At 45.4% G+C, this 24,676-nt stretch overlaps 1 long non-coding RNA gene across 4 annotated transcripts; it reads right to left on the bottom strand.

Annotated features, from left to right (window-relative positions):
* Positions 1-526: 526 nt before the first annotated feature.
* Positions 527-24,613, bottom strand: LOC125440010. Of its 4 annotated transcripts, none has more exons than XR_007245620.1 (6): positions 24,521-24,613; positions 12,226-13,262; positions 10,975-11,171; positions 7,927-8,144; positions 7,163-7,242; positions 527-770 (listed from the first exon to the last, which is right to left on the bottom strand). It is a non-coding gene; the product is annotated as an uncharacterized LOC125440010 (long non-coding RNA). The 4 variants fall into 4 exon arrangements; XR_007245621.1 differs by lacking the exon at positions 527-770 and adding an exon at positions 6,424-6,582; XR_007245619.1 differs by lacking the exon at positions 527-770 and having other exon boundaries at positions 6,424-7,242; positions 12,226-12,315; positions 13,066-13,262.
* Positions 24,614-24,676: the final 63 nt, after the last annotated feature.

Genomic DNA, 24,676 nt, shown 5'->3' with positions numbered 1-24,676 from the left:
ATACTTCCCCTGCGATTCACTGATGAGTCCTCCATCTTATTTCACAGCTTCCCTTCACAAGTATCTGCCCAAGTGTGTGCTCTTGGTAGCAGGACAGCTCTGCTCTAAGCAGTGGCATAGCACCCAGGAGACAGGGGGTGTCTTGGCCCAGGCACGCGCCGGGGCGGGGGTGGAACAGGGACGTTCCGGGGTGTGGCAGGGGCAGGCGGGGCATGGCAGGGGCGCAGGGCACACACATGCCCTGGGCACAGTTTCCCCTCACTACGGCTCTGGCTCTACGTCATAAGCACTCTAATCATGGCTAACAACACTGTGTATCACCAGGGCCCATATCAAATCTTTACAGCATCTGGTAAGCCATGTCTCCTATCTGACAAACCTGAAGCCCTTATGCATGTGGCAAACACTCAGCCTAAAAGGAAAAAGTGAATGATGACTGACATGCCATGTAACACATATTGTAGTGATTCTCAATAATGTATCAAACATTCATGTGCTTTATTTATAATTCTCAAGTTACCTTTTACCTGCTATTATGCAAAATATGGAAAAGAATCTTCTGCAGGAAGTTAATACATGTTCCGTGAAGCATATATGTGCATGCTCTCTGGCAGATCAGTGTAGTGGCACAATTTGTCATGGCAGTCTGATGTATCCTCTCATAGGGCTAAATTCTCCATTCTGATTCAGTGCTTATTCTGAGCACACAGGTTTATTGATGTTGGTGAATGTTCCACACATGGAACAAATATAAAATATGCAGCAGAGATCTGTGATGCAGATGAGAGGAAAGAATGTTGATTGACATCTTTTATTAGAGCAGGGCACTTGAGATGTGGCAACTTGAAGGGAACCCTGTGAGTCTCAACGTGTGAAGTGGGGACTTTAAATCTGCATTATGGGCAGCCTAAAACTTAAATAAAAAATGGAGAGGTGACAGTAGTATTTGGGGGTAGCAAGGCAGATGGAGAGTGACACCTCCTCCCCTGGTTATGTCTGCTGCCTGCTATGGAACAAAGCTATCTTTGGTCTGCCCTTGTATGGACCAAACCTCTTGCCTTCCCTCCTCCAGTTCTCATGTTTCACCAAGGCAAGGGCATGCTTGTCACTAAGAAGCTGTGGAAGGTAACCAAGAGAGCATTTCCTTTTGCCTATAGTATGGCTGCCACCATCCATTTATATGGGTGTATAGCAATACTTCTCTCTCTCTCTTTAAACAATGAGCATAGTACCCAGAAGTGTTTTCATTGTCCTCCAAAGCTAATGCAAAGATACAATACAAAACATATCCATTAAAAAAACAGCAGGTCTTTCCAACTGATGGACACAAGCTTGGCACAATTATTTGTGTGTTTGCTTTGCTTTGCTTCCTCATTCTTAACAGGTTTTTTGTTGTATTCTTCTGACATTGATAAAACATTTAAATGGGTCTGGTAAAAGAGCCATAGCAAGATGAGAAGGGGGAAGAAATGTGCAACATGTATACTGCATGATGGAGTGATTGTCGATTGCAGCAAGATTTCTTATACAGACTTATTTCTTCAAGCCCCAATTTCACTTTTCATTCTCTTTGCAGCAAGTGAGACCACTTCTAGCATGATTTTAATTTTGCTTCACCACCAGAGTGGGCAGATTTGCCAGTGAGCACAGCTTTGCCTGCAGACTTCCCTCTGTGATACACCTCTGAAGATTCCAGCCACAGATGCAGGCGAAATGTTAGGAACAAGATCTACCAGACCACCGCCACACAGCCCGGAAAACCCACCTCAACCAGTTGAATTCGGCCGTGAAAACCTTTGACAATATTCCAATTAGATTAAGTATTTATATCACACTTGGATGTCCAAGATGTTTCATATATCAACAGTCCATGCACAACTTCCAGCATTATTATCTTCATATACCGTGTTTCCCCGAAAATAAGACAGTGTCTTATATTAATTTTTGCTCCCAAAGATGCGCTATGTCTTATTTTCAGGGGATGTCTTATTTTTCTGTGTTCTGTTCATCGGGCATGCTTCCAAACAAAAACTTTGCTACGTCTTACTTTCGGGGAATGCCTTATATTTCGCACTTCAGCAAAACCTCTGCTACGTCTTATTTTTAGGGGATGTCTTATATTCAGGGAAACAGGGTAGCCAACGGTTTTCAATGGTTTTCAATATTTCAATATACAAGCAACTGCGAACAGGCTAGAATTAAAACTGGTTGTTGGAATTGTTTGATATTGCATACTGTCTAATTAGGTGATTTCATCAAGACAGAGATTTCAAAAAGTAGCCCATGGTGGTAAAATTACAAGACAAAGATTAGCACAGACTTTTCAAACATATAAGATTCCCTACTGAAGATACAGTAATTTAATTACAAAAATTCAGCTGATATCACTAGGCATGAAATCATCACTAGCCCGAAGACAGGCTGATTAAATGTAGCAAGAAAATTAATTACTGATGCACTTGACTGGTAGTCAGCTTTAAACTCTAACCTCTAATGCTTGAGGTGGAAGATGCTTGGTTTAGTATGGATCAACCACACAAATGTTACCAGTGTGTTCCCTATGTAGCAGTGGACACCTTTGACATTGTAATCCCATGTTCATGTATACCCACATTTCTTAATATTAGCGAAATAGTTTATATGAGCTGCTGTAGCAGAGTGGTTAGGAGCATGAGCTGGAAAATTTCCCATACTTTCATAGCTGTAGGCAAGCCATTTTCTCTCTGACTCTGTTCCACATCTCAAACGTGGGCATAACAATACCATACAAAGTCATTGCTGTGACCAAGCATGTGAAATGCTAGAGTGCACCCTGTGTAGATTTTATGTACTTACAGTGGAACAGCTGTTTATGCTGGACAAAGTCTACTAACCATTATCCTTCCACAGTAACGCCTAAGGGCTTTTGATCTGATGAGCCACTGTGCAAGCACATAAGTCTATAGGATTTAACAGTTGGGTACCAGGACCACTGGCACAAGGCTACAACAACTGTTGGCTTTGGACTGGCATTGGGACCAGACTGTAGGGTCAATGTTGAAGATTGGCCATCTGTACTTGTGTGCTGGGCAGGAGGCACAACTCTCCTACTGTGATTCTTTTTCTTTTTCTTTTTCTTTCTAAAACAGTGTTTGTAGGCAAATGGGTTAGGTGGAACCCATAACACCTCTAAGGTAACTTTGAGTCCTTAGAGTTGCAGAAGACAGACTGTTTCATACGTTGGTGGTGGAAAGCCATCTGTACTTTTGTCATAGCTAACGTATGGCAATCTCATGGCTTTTTAAGGCAAAAGATGTTCAGAAGTGGTTTGCCATTGCCTATCTCTGAGCAGCAACACTGGATGTCTTTTGTAATCTCTAATCCAAATACTAACTAGAACTGACCTTGCTTTGCTTCTGAGATCTGAAAAGATTGGACTAGCCTGGACTATCTGGATCAGCAGTGGTGTAGCGCCAAGGGGATGGGGGGTGCATGACGTACCGGGTACATACCAATGCAGGGGCATAGAAAGGGTGTTCTGGGGGTGTTCCAGGGTGGGGGTGCGGCAGGGGCACACACATTCCCTGGGCGCAGTTCCCCCTCGCTTTGGCCCTGTGCGTCTGGGCATATTAATATATAAATATACTAATTATTATTACCATTTTGCATCACAACAAGCTTAGCCTCTGATTACTGTGGCTCAGTCTATCCTACATGACAAAAGAAAGGGTAATGTTTCTTAATAATTGCAGATATTGACTCTCAATGGGCCTCAATGACTATGCTCAAATTCTTTGTAGGTGTGAAAAGAAGCACTGAATGAAGATGCTGAAAGAGACAGAGAAAGAAGAAGACATTCTGCTGTGAGCTGGCTAAGGCCTATTAGTGGTAGGCAAGAATTGTACCACTGAACCAACAATGTTGCTTCTCATACTTCTGTCTGCTTAGGCTGCATATTAAGATTTCCCTCATCCTGGTTTTTTAGTTCCATTGTCGCTGAGAAGATTAACAGGTTTTCAGTTCCTTTTATTCTTTATTTTATTCTTATTGTTAGTACTCCCTGTAAAAACCCACCACAGAAATGCCGTTTGCAAATCAAAGTTCTTTTTTTAAAAAAGAAAAGTTTTTTAAAAGCCCACAGGTGGCTTTTATGTCTGTCCTCCAAAACAATATATGTCTGTCCTCCAAAACAAACCTCTGCCCCTCTGCCCTCCAAAACAAACCCATCCAGGGATGTGCCAGCCCCCTGAACTTCTCACCATGTAGGGCACTGGGACCTGTGAAACAACGTGTTGATCTTTTTTATTTATTTTTTTTAAAAAAACATGAACAAATTGGGAGGAAAATCAACATTGCCTAAAAGGTATGTAAACAGAACTTGGCTGCCGTGAACAGTTATAGGGCACAATGTATTTACAGAACAGAAATGTTTAGAAAGGCACAAATCATGTTCCCTCCAAAGGACAACAGAACAGTAGAAGAATGCTTTCACCCAGCCACGTGAGTCGCAGCCAAGTTTGCGAATGCTGGCAAACACCTAAAGGCAGCTCAGAGCAAACAACCAATTGTTAAACATGACAGTCATGCTTGGGTGTGACCCCTGAGTTCAGCTGTTGGATGGAATATATGGTTTTATGGTTGACAGGCCAATGTCCAGATTTATATTTAAAACAGGAAGGCTCTAAATAAGAACACAAAGAAATACTGTCAGCACAGACTACACAGTTTCTCTTCTGGACCATTAATATTTTTTTTTCAAGCAGATCCAGCTATCATTTAATTGGATCCTGATGTTCAAGCCCGAATTCCATTTTAGAAGCTTGAAACTAAAACATACTGAATAATTTGTTCTGCTGAGCCATACATCCCAAATGTCACAGGAAAAAAATATATTAATCTCAATCTAAAACTAGCGTTTCTTTGGGGGAATAGGGGCTAGAAAAATGTTGTGTGATTGCCAAAAAGCAAAGGGCAGGTGGTTCATGCATGCATTGTGTGCAACCTGCTTTCTCGGTGACTTGTCCCTGAATGTATAAACCAATTCCATTCCATTATTATCTGCATGCATGAAGTCATCACAAGTCATTGCTATTTCAGGGCTTTCAAAAATCAACCTTATTTTACTTTAACTACACAATTATAGCACATCAGAATCTGGTTTTGGTAGCTCCCCCCTCCCCAGGAATGTCATTGCCCAAGGAGAGCAAGCATGGTATAGTTCTTAAAATGTAAGATAAAGATCCAGCTGATTCAGGATCGAATCCCGATTCTGTCATGGATGCTTGGTGGGTGACCTTCAGCCATCCACAAGTCAGTCTAACCTGACTCATAGGGTTGACATGAGGATCAGTGGAATGATGTAGACTGCTTTGGATACCCATTGGGGAGCAAAGTGAGAAATAAATGAAGTAAATAAGTAAACATTGCTTCAAGAAGTTGCAGCCAGTGAGCTTGCTCACTGTTATCATTATACATAGTGGATTGTTATACTGGAAGGATTTCATAACTTCTTGTAAATGAAGTGTTTTTTTTCCAAAAAGAAAATGCTTAAAGGGATCCGGTCTGCTTTTTTGATTAATACTACAGCTGTAAGTGCTTTAAGTCACCAGTGGTGAGAAAAGTAATGTATGAATGAAGTAAATCAAATCAAATAATCATATTACTGAAAAGCAGCAACAGAACCAAATTATCTTCAATTTTATTTCTTCCATTAATCTTCATCTCTTTCTTTGTTTCAAATGTTTCCTGTTAAAAAAATAAGTGCGTTTTCCAACACCAATTCTGCATCTACTGCACATACTTGGCATAGGATGGTTAAATGTATGTGTATATCTCTAACCCACTTTTCACCTAGTAGGGATCCAAAGTAGCTTAAGGTATCATTTTCTCCTTCCTTCATTCTGTCTTCACAACAAAAACCCTGTGAGGTAGATTGTGGTAAAAAAGGGAATTACTGGGCCAAAGACACTGAACCAGCTTTTCTAACAGAACTGGGGGCCCTTCCGCACATGCAAAATAATGTACTTTCAATCCACTTTCACAATTGTTTGCAAGTGGATTTTGCTGTTCCGCACAGTAAAATCCAGCTGCAAAGTGCATTGAAAGTGGATTGAAAGTTTATTATTCTGCATGTGCGGAACAGGTCTGGGATTCAAACCTAAGATCTCCTGGGTCCTAGTCTGACTCTCTCACCCCTACATCAAATACATGTATAATTCAATCATTCCACAAAAATATTATAAAAGAAACAAAAAAACTGCAAGAAACATGAGAAGAGGAAAAAGAGTTTGAATTTATATTTCCCCCTTTCCCTCCTGTAAGGAGTCTCAAAGCAGCTTACAAATTCCTTTTCCCTTCCTCTCTCCACAACAGACATCTTGTGAGGTAGGTGGGACTGAAAGAGAAGAATTGTGACTAGCCCAAAATCACCCAGCAGGCTTCGAGTATATGAGTGAGGAAACAAATCCAGTTCATCCGATCAGAATCCACCACTTATGCGGAGGAGTGGGGGGAATCAAATCCAATTTCCAGATTAGAGTCCACCTGCTCTTAACCACTGCACCACAATGAGGTGACCCAAAACCAGGAACAAGGGAAACAAAACTGCAAAAGAAAATGAAGTGGTTATATCACTTTGTCCCTGTTGAAAAGTAGCTGCAGGGACCCATTTAGGTCAAAATTTCTAAACTAGTTGCTAGAAATGACACACACCCTTTACAGCAATCACACCATATGTCTCTTGCTGCTGCCACCAGTACAGCCAAAAGTCATCTCACAGCCATCTAACTTATTCATTTGAACACACATTTAAGCCCTGTCAGTACCCTTGACAGCACGTTTTGTAAAAACTGGAGAAGGGAGGACTTCAAAAAGTAACTTTGGAAGGAAATTGGGGACTGCCTCAAATTTATTCATTTATTCATTCATTCATTCATTCATTCATTCATTCATTCATTCATTCATTCATTCATTCATTCATTTGTATTTTGAATTTTTAAACCACCCTCCCCCAAAGGGCTCAAGGTGATGAACAACAAAAAGAGTACAATAATTTAAACATATCATCACATAAAAACACGTCATAGTTAAAAACAGTAAAAACAATAAAAACAGATATATTACTATATAGAATGGGAACTATATATTAGCAGATGGCGATTTGAGAGGGCATATAGCTACTTACAAAAAAGAAAAGGATACAGGGAAACATTCACTTCTTCATCTCCAGCAATCTAAACAAATCTCTGTCCAAGCTGCGGCATCCTACGGAAAAAGAATTGATATTCTAACCCACACCTTCTCCAAAAGGGTTTTGCTAACAGTATGTGATGAATTAGCACAATCCTTTTCTTTTATTCTAGCAAGGGTATGCAGACATGCTTTAGTCTCGAAAAAACATTTGTCAAATACTTAAATTTGATTCAACTATATAATACCTCTAATAAATACAACAGATCAATGATGTAAAACTCTAAGCTTAAGGGAAGATCTGTCTTGAAATCTGAATGCTATTTGAGACTTACGTTACCTTAAAACTCAATGATAGACTAAAATGGAGATTTACATTGGACAGAAGCAGAATTTCCTCACATTACTGTGCAAAGCGACAACGGTTTAACCCTTATGATGGAAGCATTAGATGGAAACAAAAGGGGATGAGATGTTTGAAATATCAGTCCATTGCAAGAATGCGTAGGATGAGACTAGAGTTACCAGAGGTCTCCATCTGCAAACCAGCTGACTCATTCGGCACAACAGCTCTACTCTTGAGCAAACTCTATTGCTTAAAAAAGGACATGCACCCAGAGGCGTAGCAAGGGGGAAGTGCCCGATGCACTGGTGCGTCCTCTGCCCCCGTCCCGCCCTGGAACGCCCCCCGCCATGCTCCCGCCATGCCCCCGCCACACCCCCACAGGGGCGAGCGCCCGGTGCATCTCACACACACACCGTTCCCTTGGAGATACGCCTCTGCATGCACCGGATTCTTCCTCTGAAATGGATGGAGCATGAACAGCGGCATTGCCGAGGAATTCATCTTCACTGAGTTTCATGGGGAAACAAGAGGCCACCATCCAAAATTTCAAGACAAGGCAAAGCTTCCAACATCTTTGCTGTTGGCTTTGATCACAATTCCGTGTGGTTTTAGCTCTTGCCGTGCTTCGCACCTGTACAGAAACAGAGACAACTGATACTGAGGTTACCAGTGCAAGATTAATCCCACTTTGGGTACCTGCCTTTGAGATAAAGAAGTACACAACAATTTAGAATACAGAAGACTAAGGACATTTTACTGCCAGGATTTGCCCAAACTGGGAACCCCCAATATGGTTGAGTAATATTATGATTCCATAACACATGGAGGATAGAAAGTGACCTCATCCTCTGGCTCACTGCTGGGCTATCTTTAAAGTTCCCTGTAGTACAAAGATAGTGATGCTGAGTGTCAGCAACCATTTCAAAGCTGCTATACCTGACATAACAAGGAGAACAAGCAGCTGTGATCCCTGTTACATATTTCAGGAGCAAGAGTGAAGCAAAGAGATCTAGGTGCCTGGTATTCATATGCATACATGGATGTGTGCCTTTGGGTGAGAAGGCAGCTTCATGCATTGAGTTTGATCCAACCAACTTTCTAATGGGTGAAAAAAAAGGATGAGGTTCCCTTTGAGCTATGCTGGGGATAATGGGACCTTACTTGACAAGAGCTATGTGGGACAAGGGAGGTAGTAAGGAAGGGAGTAGAATGAGATTAAACAACAACAATTAAAAGCTGACTGGATCCAACCCATTAAGCATTTCTTTGTGGAGAGCATGTACATTTACAGGGCAATATGAAAATCCTGCTCGCATGTGATTTACTGCATGCTGGATGGCTGGCTACAGTTTCTCACAGCAATGTTTCTTTCTTTCTTTCTTGGTTTCATTTACACCCCTATTTTCTCCCCAAAGAAGCTTCCACCATTCTCCTCATTTTATCCTCGCAAAAATCCTGTGAGGTAGATTAATCTGAGTGTGTGTGGCTGGCTCAAGCTTCTTTGACGGACTGGGGATTCAAACCTGGATCTCCCAGATCCTAGTATAACACTCTAACTACTACACTGCTACCAGATAAACCTATGGTGGGATGGGGGAGCTCTGCCTCTACCCATCCTGCCAACCATTGGGGTGCCTGGCAGTGCAGAGCCAAAGTGCTATTTTTCTGTATTGGCTAGTGTCAGAGCCGTAGTGAGGGGTAACTATGCCCAGGATATGTGTGTGCCCTGCGCCCTGCCACACCCACGCCACACCCTGTAACACCCACGCCTCTGCCACACTCCTGCATGGTGTGTGCCTGGGACAAGATGTCCCCCCCCGCCCCCTGGGTGCTGGCCACTGGCTAGTGTACCCACAAAGACATGCCCTCCCCCATATCTGCCTTGCAAAATACCTGCCTCGCACCGTTCCTAAAGGGATTAAGAGAGAACAATACCTTCTGCCATGGAAGCCCTGACCTATCTACCCCACTAAAACAAAGAACATGCTGATGTGTTTATTCCTAAGTGTTCCTGCCAGTACAACACTAATCTTAATTTCTTCCCTTGACCAACTTCTCTCTAAAGACCACCTTATTTGCATTGACATTGTTTTACAGTTGTAATTTACCTTCCCCCTTTCAGGCACTCCCAACTCAGCCACTTAAACCAAGTGGTCAACCCATTAGATTGACGACTCAGCACTTAAATTGGTGCCCACGTCTTGTTGCTCCCCAGAAAGACAAGGCTTCCCTTTGTTTTGGGAGATTAATCATGCTAAGGGTCTCTTAGCATGATTAAAGGGCCCAATCTTCCCTATAAAATAGTCCCTCTCTCAGCACTCACTGTCCATACTTCTGAGCTAGCTTATGGTTCAGTTGCGCTGGGTGCCATCTGTTTTCTCTGCCTTCTTTAAGCTCAGCATTGGCACTCAGACTTTGCTTTACTGGACTCTTCCTTCAGAAATAGGTCATATAACCCTTCCCCGACAAATTTGTCTGCTTTTCCAAGCCTATACCCTCAACTCAAAATGCTTCCTAGGACAGTGTGTATGCTCTGCTGCTTTGATTATTGTGTGCTTGCATGTTTATTATTTTCCCTTTAAATACAACTGTTATTTTTTATTTCACTCTCCTGAGGTTTCTCGCTTAAGAAGCTCTCTGTAAAAGTTGGTAACCAAGATTCGAAGCTTGCCTGACCCATCGCTAAGTAAAAGGTCTGCTCTCGCTAATTCCCCAACTTTAAAAGGGACAGGCTCTCACCTCTTCAGATAACAACACCCACTGGTGGTTGTGGAAAGTGCTGTCAAGTTGCAGCCAATTCATGGCAACCGTGTAGGGTTTTTAAGACAAGAAAAGTCCAGAGGTGGTTTGCCATTGCCCTTTCTTGGTGGCCTCCCATCCTAGTGCTAAGCATGGCCAATCCTACTTTCTTTCTAAGTTCTGATGAGGTCAGGTTATGCTGGGCACATATAAACATATTGGAAGATCACATATGATCAGTTTTAGCTGTCCTATTCCAGTACTTGATTTGTTGTCCTCTCAGAATTTCTAGTGTGGCACACAGAGATCTCTCTATCTCAGTGTACAAAACAAACAGGAACAGAGACAAAGGTGTTTTAAGTATGTGGTGAAGGATTCTTCTTTGGTGCAGAAGAACTAGATCTGATGTTCATCTACAGAATCAAATGTCTTGTTCTGCTTTTTCAGATCTATGAAATATGGGTGAGTTAGTCAACATTCCATTGCATGGAACTTCTACCAAAGTTATTTACACTTATTATGACTATGTTAGATTTTGCCAAGTACTCTTCTATTGGTTTTCCAGCTAAAGAAAGACTGTATAAAGATTTATTTAAGAGAGAAGTATGCTTTAAAAGTCACTAGGCCTGATAGCCACATTCACAGTTACTATCAAGTAAAAAAGCCACATTTACTTCCATCCCTGGCACAAGTCCTGCACCTCAGAGAAACATGCAACTCACCTGTTCACCTGCCAGCTGCTGTTTTAAGACTGGAACCACCTGTCATCCAGAAGCCTCATTGTGTCAGAGTCTTGCCCATTTTCCTGAAACACTGTTCAGAAGAGCCACAGGGAACATGTGAAAAAGCAACATGTGGCTCCCAAACCACTGAGCATCACTGCAGTAGAGACTGTGAAAGAATATGCACCATCTGCAAACTGGAAGGCAAACAAATGGAAGCAACAGGTAATTGAGAAAACACAGTTCTTAGAGGGCAGAGGGAAGAATGTTATCTAAAATTCCAGGTACAAACTGAGCAGGCATAGTAAAAGCATAGGGCTGGCTTTTAAAACAAATTAACAATCGTATGTTACATTTCACATTTTTTTCTTTCCATGAATTTTGGATAGATGAGACTGTACCAATGTTGGATAGGGATAGATGAGATTGTATCATTTTGGGAAGTGGTCGTTATATCCGCCTTGGATTTGATCCCATTCGAGTCTCAAGGTTACACCAAGAGTGGGCAGTAGCAAATATTTGGTCCCATGTTATCACATTAGCTAGTTCCTTTCTCACAATGTTCCCCTACCTCAGCACTGATGTGTTTCATCAGAAAGCCTAGCATTCATGTGGGTGAATTAGTGCTTGAGTTGCATTCATAGGAATATGATTCATCATCACCATCATCATCATCATCATTATTATTATTGTTGTTGTTGTTGTTGTTGTTTGTTTGTTTGTTTGTTTGTTTATTGGGTTTATAGACCGCCCTCCCCCGAAGGGCTCATATACCTCCCTATAAGTTGAGCTTTCATCCACATGTAAATTAAAACTCTCCAGTTGCCCCAAAGACTTAAAACTGGGCATATCCAGCATCTTATTCACAATGAGAGCTCTACTGTGATAAAGGCCACTACCTGAACACAGAACAAACCCAACCATATAAGAGACAAAATTCAGAAGATATAGGAGTTTCCTGTTGAGTCCTTTTAAACATCCTCAAATTGGAGTAGAGGAAATTTGCACAAAAAAGGCCGGTCAGTGGCACAAAGCAATGATAGAACTGAGACAGAATGATTGACAGCTTAGTGGGAAGAGAGAAACCCATGAACCAGGGCATGATCAATGCATTCAGAAGGCAGGATACATTTTCCATACCAGGCAATGCTGATGTTTCATTTCCTGGTGGAAAGGTTTCAACTTTTCACTTTCTCCCTATCCCTGAACTTCAAAAGACCCAAGCCGTGGTCACTTACATAAAATACTTACATAGGAGAACAGTATGACATCCTTGTAGCCAATCTTGAAAAAAAATATTCTCAAGTAAGTGGCTGCAGAATCAAGGTGTACCTCTGCAATCTGTTTAAAGAGACTGTAATGTCAGAACATTTTCACAGAAAGAGTTAGAAGGATAGGAGGTTGTAGAGTCTCTTTTTCAGCCTGTTGACCTTTCAGTTTGATGCCATGCATTATTTCACCACAATCCATTTTCAAATATTCACCAAAGTGCAGTTCAAGCAAGTACAAAAGCCCACACCCTTATCAGATAACTACCACGTTGTTGAGAACTATTTTATCTATATTATCACATTAAGTCTGTCATAAATACAACGGCATCACATAATAAATTTAATCGGAAAAATATTTTCTAAAAGCGTTTCAGCATATTGTTTTGACAGATGGTGCCAGAACTGATTCATATAAAAGTAAAATATTTGGAATCCCGTATTCAGCTAGCAAAGTAAATTTACTATTTTTGCTGCCAAACGAAACGTCATACAATTTGCAAAGGAGTATTCCGCAGGAGAAGCAAATGTACCATTTTGCTTCCAGATGAAACAGATTTCATCTGTATAATAAAGAGCCAGCTTTTTGACATGGTATATTATAGGGAGTAAAAGAACTTGGCAACTCTCCCAGACAAAAAGCAATCTACTGCATGCCACTGAATTTGCCCTTAAAAGAGTGCTTTTCCCAATTGATGCTTAATGCTTTATCCTTTCCAATGTACAGTGAAAGGGAGAATTATAGTTCCCTTCCACTACTGTCTCCATGGAATAGCGTCAGCTCTTAAAACAGCTCATAGAGTTTGATTTGAGTCTTGCTCACCTCAGTCAATCAAGAAGTAATTATGGTCAAACACATGCTGGTTGGGACAATGTCCTGAGCCATTTTGGTGTATCCAAATAAATGTGGGTGTTTCCATTTAGATGATTACACAACATTTTTGAATGATCAGATGGCTTTCTCATAGCAATTGCATCCATTTGTCTCCTGTCGCTGTCTCCAGTTTTAAAAGGCACATACTGAAAAAAGAAAACAAGTATATAGTTTTTGAGGTGAGACCTACTACTTTAGTGATCCTACATGCCTTCAGTGACTGCCTGGAATCAACTAAACTGGTAATCAGGTATTATTGTTATCACTTCTAGAACAGATGTCACTGACTGAACAGATTTTAAAAAAGCAAATAATGTGACCCAGCTGATGCAGTTCATTTAAAGCAGAGTTTTTGCAGTACTGCAGTTTACCACTCTGCATCTCAGGTCTCCTGACTGCCCTGGTGCAAAGCAGGCATGAATAGCAAGTAAAGGTAGACCCCTGTGCATTACTGACCCATGGGGTGACATCACATCACAACATTTACTAGGCAGGCTTTGTTTACAGGGTGTTTGCCATTGCCTTCCCCAGTTGTCTGCACTTTACCGCCAGCAAGCTGAACTGTTTTACCAATCTTGGAAGGATGGAAGTCTGAGTCAACCTTGAACCAGCTAACTGAAACCGACTTCTGTTGGGATTGAACTCAGGTCATGAGCAGAGTACTGCAGTTTACAACTCTGTATGTCAGCTCTCTTGAACAGCAAGTACTGCCATGCTTTATATGAGTTGGCAAGTGGAATGACCTGAATGACCATGACCTGGAGAAGCAGCAGTGGCGTAGTGGTTAAGAGCAGGTGCATCCTAATCTGGAGAAACCGGATTTGATTCCCCACTCTGCTGCTTGAGCTGCGGAGACTTATTTGGGGAATTCAGATTAGCCTGTGCACTCCCACACACGCCAGCTGGGTGACCTTGGGCTAGTCACAGCTTTTCGGAGCTCTCTCAGCCCCACCTACCTCACAGGGTGTTTGTCGTGAGGGGAGAAGGGAAAGGAGACTGTCAGCCCCTTTGAGTCTCCTTACAGGAGAGAAAGGGGGGATATAAATCCAAATCTTCTTCTTCTTCTTTCTCTCTAGTAAATAAGATGATATAGGTTTTAAGACTGGGTAAAAGCAGCTGCAATCTGCAGCAACCAAGCAGATGCAAAGGTTATCACATTTTTCAAGGACTATCCAATCAGCATGAAGCAAGTATATTCCACACCTTTCTTAACCACTGATTCCAAAAACCGGGCTCAACGGTGGTTCATATCATTAGCAATTAGTCTTAATTTTAACTACCACCCCGAAGTAACTAAGTATACTACAAGGAGTTCTCAGAATTTATCTCTTTTTTAAAGGGGGGTGGGGTGGCTGATTTACCATCTTTATAGTTATGTAGTATTAATTTTTTAAAAATAATAATAATTAGTGAAACTGTCATAATCTCCTTGTTAAAATGGAATAAACCTAACTTCCAGATCAGTGAGTGTCAGTCATCTAATTACTTTTATATTTCTACAAACATAGAAACATAATAAGACTTCTTATTAATAAAAGAAGTTTGGTTTGAAGAAGTTGGTTTCTATGCTTTTCTTTTCTCTATCTTAGGGAGCCTGAAGACAGTTTACAATCATAATCCCTTCCTTTCCCTACAATGGGCACCTTGTGAGGTAGGTGGGGCTGAGAGAGTTCTAACCCAAGGTCAACCAGCAGGCTTCATGTGGAGGTGTGGGGAATTAAACCCAGTTCTCCAGATTAGAGTCTATTGCTCTTAAACGGAGAAAACTGCTGGACAATACAAGGTCTTCTTGTAAGATCTCCCTATTCACTGTTTGGAAACCATTGCAGACATTGACCCAGCTGCTACAATAGTGCACAAATATGGCCTGTAGGTTCTGCTATGCTAGATTCTCCACTCTGAAATTACTGGTGCCTTAATGCTCTCCTATTGTGGTGGTTGCAGCCTTATTTTGCTGGGGTTCCTGACATATGTTCCTCCAGTTTACACCTGTTTAAACAAACATGGGAGAGTTACTCCAACAAAATAGAATAACTCTCCTTTGGGCTGCACTGTAAGAGCACCACACTTTGACTTCATCAAACAATAGGCCTTATCTGTTACATTTGCTTCATAAATACAGTCATTGTTCTTCATGGAGAGAAAGTGAGTAGACAACATAATTTCTCCCTTTTCTGAAATACTTAAGGCTCTGATACTTAAGGCAGTAGACTGGGAATAATTTCAGAACAGTATTTCAGATAATATTTTTGGCCACCAGAGACAATGAAACGTAGATGACATGTTCGTGGAAGATAGGTTCATCAGTGGCTAAAATTAATCCTGGCTAAATCGAGCCTCCATGTTTTGAAGTAGTCTGTTAGGATTACCAGCTCTTGCTCTCCCCCCCCCCCCCCGCGCGCCTGTGTTGCTTTAAAATTAAGCTAACTTTACTTCTTGGCAAGCAACGCCTGGAGGGAGGCTGGGGGAACAGGGACAAGGACAAGGAAGGAACTCTCCCCCTAGCCTGTTCCCTCCCTGGTCTCTTCCCGGCTGCAGTGCTGCTCATATCCCTGGAGGTAAATTAAGCTTAATTTCAAAGCAACCAGCAAGGGCAGTGCAGGCAGTGTGGGGGGGAACAGGGCACAGGAGGGGTCAGATGGATGCAGGGACGCATTTCTTGTGGGGGCAGCAGAGACTGCCTATGGCAGTGGTTCTCAACCTGTGGGTCGCGACCCCTTTGGGGGTCGAACGACCCTTTCACAGGGGTCACCTAAGACTCTCTGCATCAGTGTTCTCCATCTGTAAAATGGATAAATGTTCAGGTTGGGGGTCACCACAACATGAGGAACTGTGTTAAAGGGTTGCAGCATTAGGAAGGTTGAGAACCACTGGCCTATGGGGACATGTCCGCGGGCACATATAGACCTGGGTGCCAGCACCAGTTCCAGGCGGTACACCTAGACACTACCAGTGGCTCCAAGTGATAGACCTGGATGCTGGCACGAGCTCCAGGCAGTAGACCTGGACGCCGGTGCAGGCTCCAGGCAGTAAACCTGGGCTCTGGGAGGTAGACCTGGGCACCCGAGGTGGGGTGGGAAATTCAGATTTTGTCTCCAGGGTCCATTTTCCCAGCTACGCCTCTGATCTACTGTGTAAGTATTTAGATTAGAACCATTGAATGCTAATGTCAGCATGACTTATTGCTTAATTCCCGCAGCTTTAAAAATCTTCAATCCTAAGATTGTCACTCAACTTTTATATGGTTCCCTATTGTGGATTGGAGCTGCCAGCTGCTCAGTCGAGCTCCCACAATCCACTTGTTTATGCCAAATCATGGGAATGCCAAGGTGTGTATCGTATGCAGCCCTATGTACTGAAACTGGCCAAGTACAAGATGAAGATCTCAGTGTGGCTTACAGCATTTAAGTACTGACTGCAGTATAACTCCAGCCCTTCAAGTATCCTTTATCAGATGCTTACTGAATCACATTTCTCTAACTGGCTAGTTATAAGGGAGAAGAAGATAAACTCTATTGCCCTGTCTGTTGAGTCCTTTCATTCCTGTTCTGCTTCTGATGCTTACAGAAGCATAAAACACAGATTTTTGAAAATTGAGGCTCAAAACCTTATTTGTGCTGCCTCTAAACATGCTCCCTGTTGAGTCTAAGAATCCCAAGCAAGCCAGGCCAATACAGAAGAAGAAGAGTTTGGATTTATATCCCCCCTTTCTCTCCTGTAGGAGACTCAAAGGGGCTTACAATCTCCTTGCCCTTCCCCCCTCACAACAAACACCCTGTGAGGTGGGTGGGGCTGAGAGAGCTCCGAAAAGCTGTGACTAGCCCAAGGTCACCCAGCAGGCGTGTGTTCACAGGCTAATCTGAATTCCCCAGATAGGCCTCCACAGCTCAGGCGGCAGAGCAGGGAATCAAACTCGGTTCCTCCAGATTAGGATGCACCTGCTCTTAACCACCACCCACAGCTGAATTCCCTCTTTCAGAATCTGAGGCAGTGCAGGGCTTACTGGGAAATGCTATGCCATCTGCCCTACACTGTGGAAGATTCCAGAGAGTACCATATGTAGAAAGAGTCTGCCCTTGTGATTCAGGAACTATTGAGACAGTACAACGTATTTTATTCTTCTGCTCATTCTATGCTGAGATTCTAAGTTCTTAACCCCTGTTCTTTCTCTGAGAGCCAGTTCTTCTTCAGTTGCAGCATTGACGTCCTTTTTATTAAATAGTCCTTCGCCAGATCTGTGTAAGAGGGTAGCTAGTTTCCTATAGGGCTCTTCACATTGTCAGAAACAAGTGTTAATTTTAGGTATTGTACCAAATACATATGTATTTATATAATGTTGTTTTCTGTTACTTGTTAAGTGTTAATCAACTGTGTCTTCTTATAATTATCATAATGGATTTTAATTTTGATGCCCATAAAGGTGTATGTATGTAAATCCGTGGTGGCGAACCTTTGGCACTCCAGATTTTATGGACTACAATTCCCATCAGCCCCTTTGCCACCACTGGATGTAATTCGAAAAGGTCTGCCAGGGAGTAAGCAAGCATGTGGGATTGTGATTTCATTGCTGAAGTCCAAGTACTCAGTTTAACTGCCTGTGGATTAAGGGGAGTCAGAGCCATGAGAACAAGAATGAAAGGACTTTCTTTTGTGCCTTCTTGCACTGTTCTCCCCACCCCCAATATTTACCAGCATTTAAGGTCTGAATCCTGGCAGACTAGTAGTAGTAGTAATAGCAGCAGTATCATTATCATTATCATTGTTTTACATTAAAAACCTGAGGTACATCCACGTAGTAGTTTGCACATCTGACATCTTTGCTTTCTGAACAAATTTCCCTCCTACGATTCTTATGGACGTTTTCTCAGCATGCCAACTGGAGCTGCAAGTTCGAATCTCTTGTTAGTCCCACCTTCAAGCTGTTCCTCAGAATCTCTTTCTCAGGAAGTGGGGGGAGCTGCTTGCTTTAAAATTAAGAACCCTTTTCAGTGCACCCGTTTCCCCTCCTTAGTTCCAGGGTTAAAGTTAATATCCAAATAAGGGAAAATAAGGTGAGAGTACAGAAAAGGTGTGCCTCGTGTCCTCTTTGCAGAATTGCAGAGTGCTCGGGGCCAAATGAGAAAAGCAGTTAGCAGAGAGGTGTACGGTCTGCCTAAAGCATACCTAAATGGGGGGCGGGGCTGGTCCCTCAAGCACAACCACCACACGCATCTGCGTATGCGCAGAGGCACTCTTTTCTTTCTGTTCAAACCAGGTTAGCCCTCTCCATCCACTTGATCTCAGAGCCAGCCTGACAGGTCGCGTAGGCTGAGATAGGGTGTTTCGAGATCATCCATCCGGCTTCCGGACAGCGAAGCCAGCATCTCCCTCCTCACACCGAGGGGGGGGGGGGTGTCTTGAGCTGAATGGCCAAAGCTGGTTGTGTTCCTCTCCCCCACAACCCTCCTCTCCAATTATTTATATCGCTCTCCTTCAGGATCCCTGATAGCAGCCAACGCTGACTCCGACACCGAAGATAATGCGAAATACGACAGACAAAGGAGTTTCTGAATAATTAGGAGGGAAAGTTGAGAAGCAGCAACACTGAGTTGCCGTCGAGGGTCTCTTTCTTTCTTTCCCCCTCCCTCCCCTCCCCTCCCTCCCTCCCTCGCTCCTTCTCCCAAGCAGTTGATGTGGTAATTAAGAATTTGGTGAGCGCTCCGGTCAGGTCACCTCGTTTCTCAGATCAGAAATTCTTTCAAGTGTCCTTCTGCGTCGCCAAAGATGACAACGGCGAATCAATAAGTGCTTGAAATGAAAGGGGAAGGCTGGCCGGCCCCCGAGGCGACGGATTTTCACCCCCCCCCCCCCACACACACACACACAGCTCGCTCCCCCTCCCGAACTTGGAGCATTCCTGGGCAGCGCCGCGCCTTGTCCTCGAAGGAGCAGGGGGCGCTCCGTCGGGGATGCTCCTGCTCCGGACTGAGGGCAGGAAGAGCCGCCCTTCGCAGAGCTCTCGCGTGGGAGAGCAAGGGGGTTGGGGGCGGGGGGGAGAGAGCGCGCCTGCTCCCCTTTGGACAACATGGTAACCCCAGATCTGCCAGGCAAGGCTGCAATGCCGGTTTCCCCCCCCCCCGGGGGGGTTTCCCCATTCCCCCTACTTTTTAAAGAAACTTCAAAGGAAAACCAGAAATAAAAGATGTCTTGTGTTTACACGGATTGCAGCCTTGGGATTCCCTGGCTGTGCCCCGACTCAAACGTCTTTTTTTAACACGTCCTCCTCCCTCTGACACCCCCCCCCCCAAGTTCAAATCCCCGGGACGTTTTAATGAGGCAATTCATTACTGAGTCAAAACAGACATTTATATATTCTTTTAGTTGAAGTGGTTAAGCTCTCGTTGGTTGGTAATGATGATAAACCGCTGGAATACACGAGGCGGGGGGGGGGGCATAATTTATATGCAAATCTTTTTTTCTCCTGTTTCACCATTATTATTATTTTTTGTATAGCTGTATTGGAATCAAGGCGTGCAGATGAGCAGTGTGGAAATCAGACCTGGCCACGCTTTTAAATAATAATTTAAAAAGCTAGAAAAGAACTGCCGGCGTGTCAATCAATAATGCTGCTTGATTGGCTATAGGGGACAGTTGGCTATGGGGCCCAGACTGACTTGTGGGGACATCTTTGGGGAAGGAAGGACGCGTGAAAAGGGACTGGAAGCACGGCAGCTGTTGTGGGTTTCCCGGGCTGTGTGGCCAGAGTCTGGTAGTTGTGACCCCCAAAGCACAATTCGGGAGTAGGGAACAGTAAAGGAGATCGCTCCTGACCTCAGCCCTCGCTAAAGATGACGAATCTGTGTAACAGGCGAAGTAAATTCAATCATAAATCTACATTCCTGGTGTGCTTCGCAGTCCTAGCAAGTCTCGTTGGAAGTAATCGTTCAACAACCGGCTGGACTTCCACTCTACCTGTCTCTATGATTGCACAGGTAACGCCCTCGAAGAAGAAGAGTTTGGATTTATATTCCCCCTTTCTCCGCTATAAGGAGACTCAAAGGGGCTTACAATTTCCTTTCCCTTCCCCCCCCCCCAACAAACACCCCGTGGGGTGAGTGGGGCTGAGAAAGCTCCGAAGAACTGTGACTAGCCCAAGGTCACTCAGCTGGCATGTGTTGGAGTGCACAAGCTAATCTGGTTCTCCAGATCAGAGTGCACCTGCTCTTAACCACTACACCACGCTGGCCTCCCCAAGAGATCAATTGACTGTTGTGGGTTTCTCCCGGCTGCGTGGCCCTGGTTTGGAGCCAGCAGGAGCAAAAACAACCACACCAGGGCCACCCAGTGTGGAAAAATCCACCACAATTTGGTCCCGGGTGCCTCCTTGCCTCTTTCAATGACCCGAGAACGTGCAGTGAAGGTATCTCAGCGACTTTCTGAACGGTGACTTAATTGCAGCGGTCTGGGTTGTCGCTGGTCGTTGTTGGCAATCTGGAGGCACAAGATGGGATCCCGCTGAGATCCCGAGGTCTGGCTCCCTTAACGTGTCCCTCGCCTCGCAGCCTTCCAGCGCAAACCTAAACCCGTCGGCTGCCAGTCTCGATGGATTTCAGTGGCGTTCACTCCGGAATGCGTTTAGGATGTCAGACCTTATGCCAGACTCTCTTTTTTTTTGGATGCGTTTCCCGAATTTTTCTGCCTCCGGGGAAAAAAAGTGGAAATGGAATGCATTTATCTGGAAATGGGCTAGTCGCCCACTTACCAGGGAGCGAGCAAGCCCCTTGAAATCTGTGCCATTTACTATCACGGAAAAGGACACGGCTTGATAGGATCGGACTACACACAGCGCTGCCGTTCGGGGAGTCACCCCCTTTGAAATGAATAGGCTGCTTCAAAGGGGGTGCGCCAGGAAAGCGGTGCCCCCTTTTGCCCTGACTTCAGCGGGTCCTCTGAGAAGAGAATGGACGGGCTGCGTCCGATCCTAAAGAAGGGCGCTTGGATTCCAAGGCAATCCTATGCAGAGCGAACCCAGTCTAGATGGGTTGGTGTTGGAATCGCTCTGCCTAGCATCGCATCGCGCAGGGGTGTTGTTCAGAGCCTTTTGAATCCTAATTCAATAACTTCTGAAGGAAACAGGGGGCTACTTGAGAAGTGAGGAACCGCTGGCCCCCTGCGCGGGGCGGGGGGCTGATTTTTCATTCATCATTACCGGGGATTTTCATGCAGCTGCCATTTTGAGAGGGTTGAAACGAAGGTCCCTAAAAGCCCTGCCTGCACCGCTCCACACAGCTTCAGTGGACTTACTCCCACGTGAAGTGTGCACAAGACGGCAACCTCACGCGCACAGAAAGTCCCAGGAAAATTGTGATAAGCACACATTTCCTTGGCGGGAAGAAGCACTCGAAGAAGGCGCCGCCACAACGCCCTGGGAGCAGAAGAGAGGGCAAGGCACCCAGTTCCATGCCCGGGATCCTGCAATTGCTCCTCCCCGGTTGCATGGACGCCAATGGGGCTTTTCCACGGAGGGTCGCAGCGCGTGCTTCTTGGAAGGCGTCCCGCCTTCCGTTCACCGCAGCCAGCGACCCTCCAACAGGTCTGGGAAAAGAAGGAGCCATCTGGGCGCGCCTGACAAAGCGCACTGCGATCCAGCAAAACCAGGGATGGAGAAAAAAAAATGTTTAGAGCCACCTGATCCCGCAGTGACCCCAAACCAGTCCCGCTCCCTCCATTTGGGGTCCGCCTTCTGTTTAAAGTGGCTGTGTTGCGGCCGCCCAGCAGGAAAATAGGACCAGCCGAGCGCCTGTACCTTGGCGGCCTAGGATTCGATTTCATGTATTGCCAGAGAGAAGAAAGTGGGCTGGGGGGGGGGGGGGGGGGGAGGGAGAGAAATTGAAATCCGCGTATTAAAGCAGCTCCGTCGCTTCCAGACACCCTAGAACCCCCTTTCCCGCGGCAGCCTGTCTAATGTATTCCCCGGAGGTTCTGGGCATTAATTAGTTGTTTAATAGGAGTATGACTAAAAATGTAAAAGAAGGATTAGGAGCGTGAAACGTATGTCCAGCTCCTTCCACACACTCGAGGAGGGAATGAAAATCACTCTGTATCTTATGTTTCTCCGCCAGCCATTTGCATTTCCCACCAGCTGCTCACTTCTGCTGCACCAGGTTTTTTTTTTGATGGGGGTGGCAGGGGGAGGGCGTCAAAGTGGCCGACTCGACTTGCGATCCAGACTGTAGCCCCCTCGGCGGGGGCAGGCAGAGGAAGGGGTCTGGCTGGGGGAGGGAAGCAGCAACTGTACGTCGGCTGGCTGCGGCTCAGACAGAGATAGAAAGGAGGGGGGAGGGGAGGTCTGTGGAAGAGCCTCATTGAAAGTTTCTGGAACCCAGCAAGTGGGGGGGGGCGCTGTGGTCTTTGCGCGGGGCTCTGGCGGGGGGGGGGCGGGGAGCGAGCTTCTCCCTCGCATTCTTCCGACGGCTTCAAAGCAAAAGCCGTCTGGACAGAGCGGATCTGTTTACCTTTGTGATGGTCCCAACAAGGGTCCCTCCGCGAGTTGCCTCCTGGAAACAGGGATTTCTTTCGGGAGGCCAAGGGTGCCGCCGACGCCGAGCAACAGGGCTGGACGCCCCTTCGCTCCATCCTTCCCTTTCTACCCCCACCCTTTTACCCACAGACCAATGCCCAGTTTTTGGGTGCTCCCGTGTGGCTTGTGAAGTTTGTCCCGGCCTCTCTTTTCCGCCTGGGTTGCCAGATCGAATTTAACTTGCTGTTCCCAAGCAGGGGACCCGTGAGTATCCGGAAGCCTTTTCAAACATGTGAGGGTCTCCCACCCGGCAAAATGTCCGTGTGTTCACCAGGAAAGTTGCACACTTAATGGTTCACACATGCCAAGTTTCTGCAATAAAATGGCCTCGTGTGGTGGCTGATTGTCACCCATCTCCTAACTCTGGATTAGCGTCCCAGGGCAAGGTCGAGGGGATTTCTGGATGGATTCTGTCTTTTGGGGTGACCACTGGAGTTCTTGGCCACATAATACGTTCCCCTAAAGTTATTTTAACCTGTTTAGTATGTGACAGAACCGTGTTCACAGTTAGCAAAATAGATCAAGGGTTAACACCAACAACAATATGTCATATAGATATAGGCCTATCCTAACCGTGTACACTTGGGAGTGAGTCACGTGTATTTAGAATCCCACCCTTAGTTTAATAGGACTCCAAAATGGCCTCCGCTGATTTGCATGCCCAAAGTGTCAATGCGTTTTCCTCTCGCCAGTATTGGAACTGTATCCCGTTCCAGTAACATCAAGATATTTCAGATATTATTTTTGTTTTGTTTTATTCATACACGATTTAGTTGTCGTTTGCCTATTTAGGAACGTTTTCCTTTTCCAAAACAAACCCGAGGTCATAGGCAACAAAACCAGTTCTAAACTGGGCGCGGATCAGGCGAGACATTCCTTTCTGCAGAAGCAAAGCCCGGGCGCTTAGTTTGCTTGTGTTGCGCATTAGAAGTGCAAGCGGGGAATTAAAAGATTCGCTGCACTGGGACCAGTTTCTATAGCCAGCACATAAAGTCGGACGGTTCTCAACCTTTGCGTTTGTGAAGAAAACACACACCTTTCCGTTGTGATACTTTGCCCCGATAATTCTATTTCTGGCACTTGGGGGGGCGAAGGGTCATAATTGTCGTAATAAATCTTCACGGGAAAGGTGTCGAAAATGCATCTCTGTACTCCAAGTTGTAGAAAAGAAATCGCCGGGACAGCAAAAGTGCGTGTTTTAGGCCCCGCAACCTCTTCTGCAGAAGCGGCCCCCAAACCGCGCCAGGCGGAACCTTCCCCCCCCCCCGTCGCCCTCCCCCAAAGGAGCCTGGTCCTGTTCAAAAATGAGTGGTCCGTGACCCCAAGTGAACCTGTCGGGCGCCTCGACAAGCCAAGGACGGGCTACCCTGCAAAGCGCTTCGGGGGCTTGAGGGTCGCCAGGCGTCCCTCTCAAGTAGACCCAGATCGCCGTCCAGCTGCAAACTTTGAGGGGGAAAGAGGTGTCCCCCGCCCTGTCCCTGGCCCCGGTGCCTTTGAAGCGAGGCCGGCGGCGTCCTCAGCCAAGGAACCACCGGGCCTTTCCCGGCCCTCTTCGGAGAGCTCCTCTTCGAGCGGGGCTCCATCTCGCCCTTTTCTCTCGGCCTCTTTTGTTTCACTCCTGTCCGGCTGCCGCCGCCTGAGGTCGGAACTCCACTGCCGGGGCCGCCCTCGGACGCCCCAGGAGCCACGTTGCCGCCCAGCACCTGAGCCAGCACCTGAAGCACCTGAAAGCGTTCCCTTTCTGCCACCCCGTCCTTTGGGTCTCTCCCTTCTGGGCATCCCTCGTGCGCCTCCGCCCCCCAGCCTGCCTGCCCGTCTCTCTCTCTCCGCCATCCACTCACTTACCTGCAAGCCCAACTGAGTGCAAGTGAGTAGGCTAGGATCGGGACCTGCTTGGGAATCTCTCCTGGCTAACCCCTCTGCGTCCGACTGCCTCAGATCTGCCTCCCTCCCTCCCTCCCTCCCTCCGGTTCTTTCTCTCCCCCACCGCCCCCCCTGCAG

The sequence above is a fragment of the Sphaerodactylus townsendi genome, linkage group LG10 (assembly GCF_021028975.2).
Source record: "Sphaerodactylus townsendi isolate TG3544 linkage group LG10, MPM_Stown_v2.3, whole genome shotgun sequence".
Classification (NCBI taxonomy): domain Eukaryota; kingdom Metazoa; phylum Chordata; class Lepidosauria; order Squamata; family Sphaerodactylidae; genus Sphaerodactylus; species Sphaerodactylus townsendi.
The sequence above is the reverse complement of the archived record's forward strand: the minus strand, read 5'-3'. Positions and strand labels throughout refer to the sequence as shown.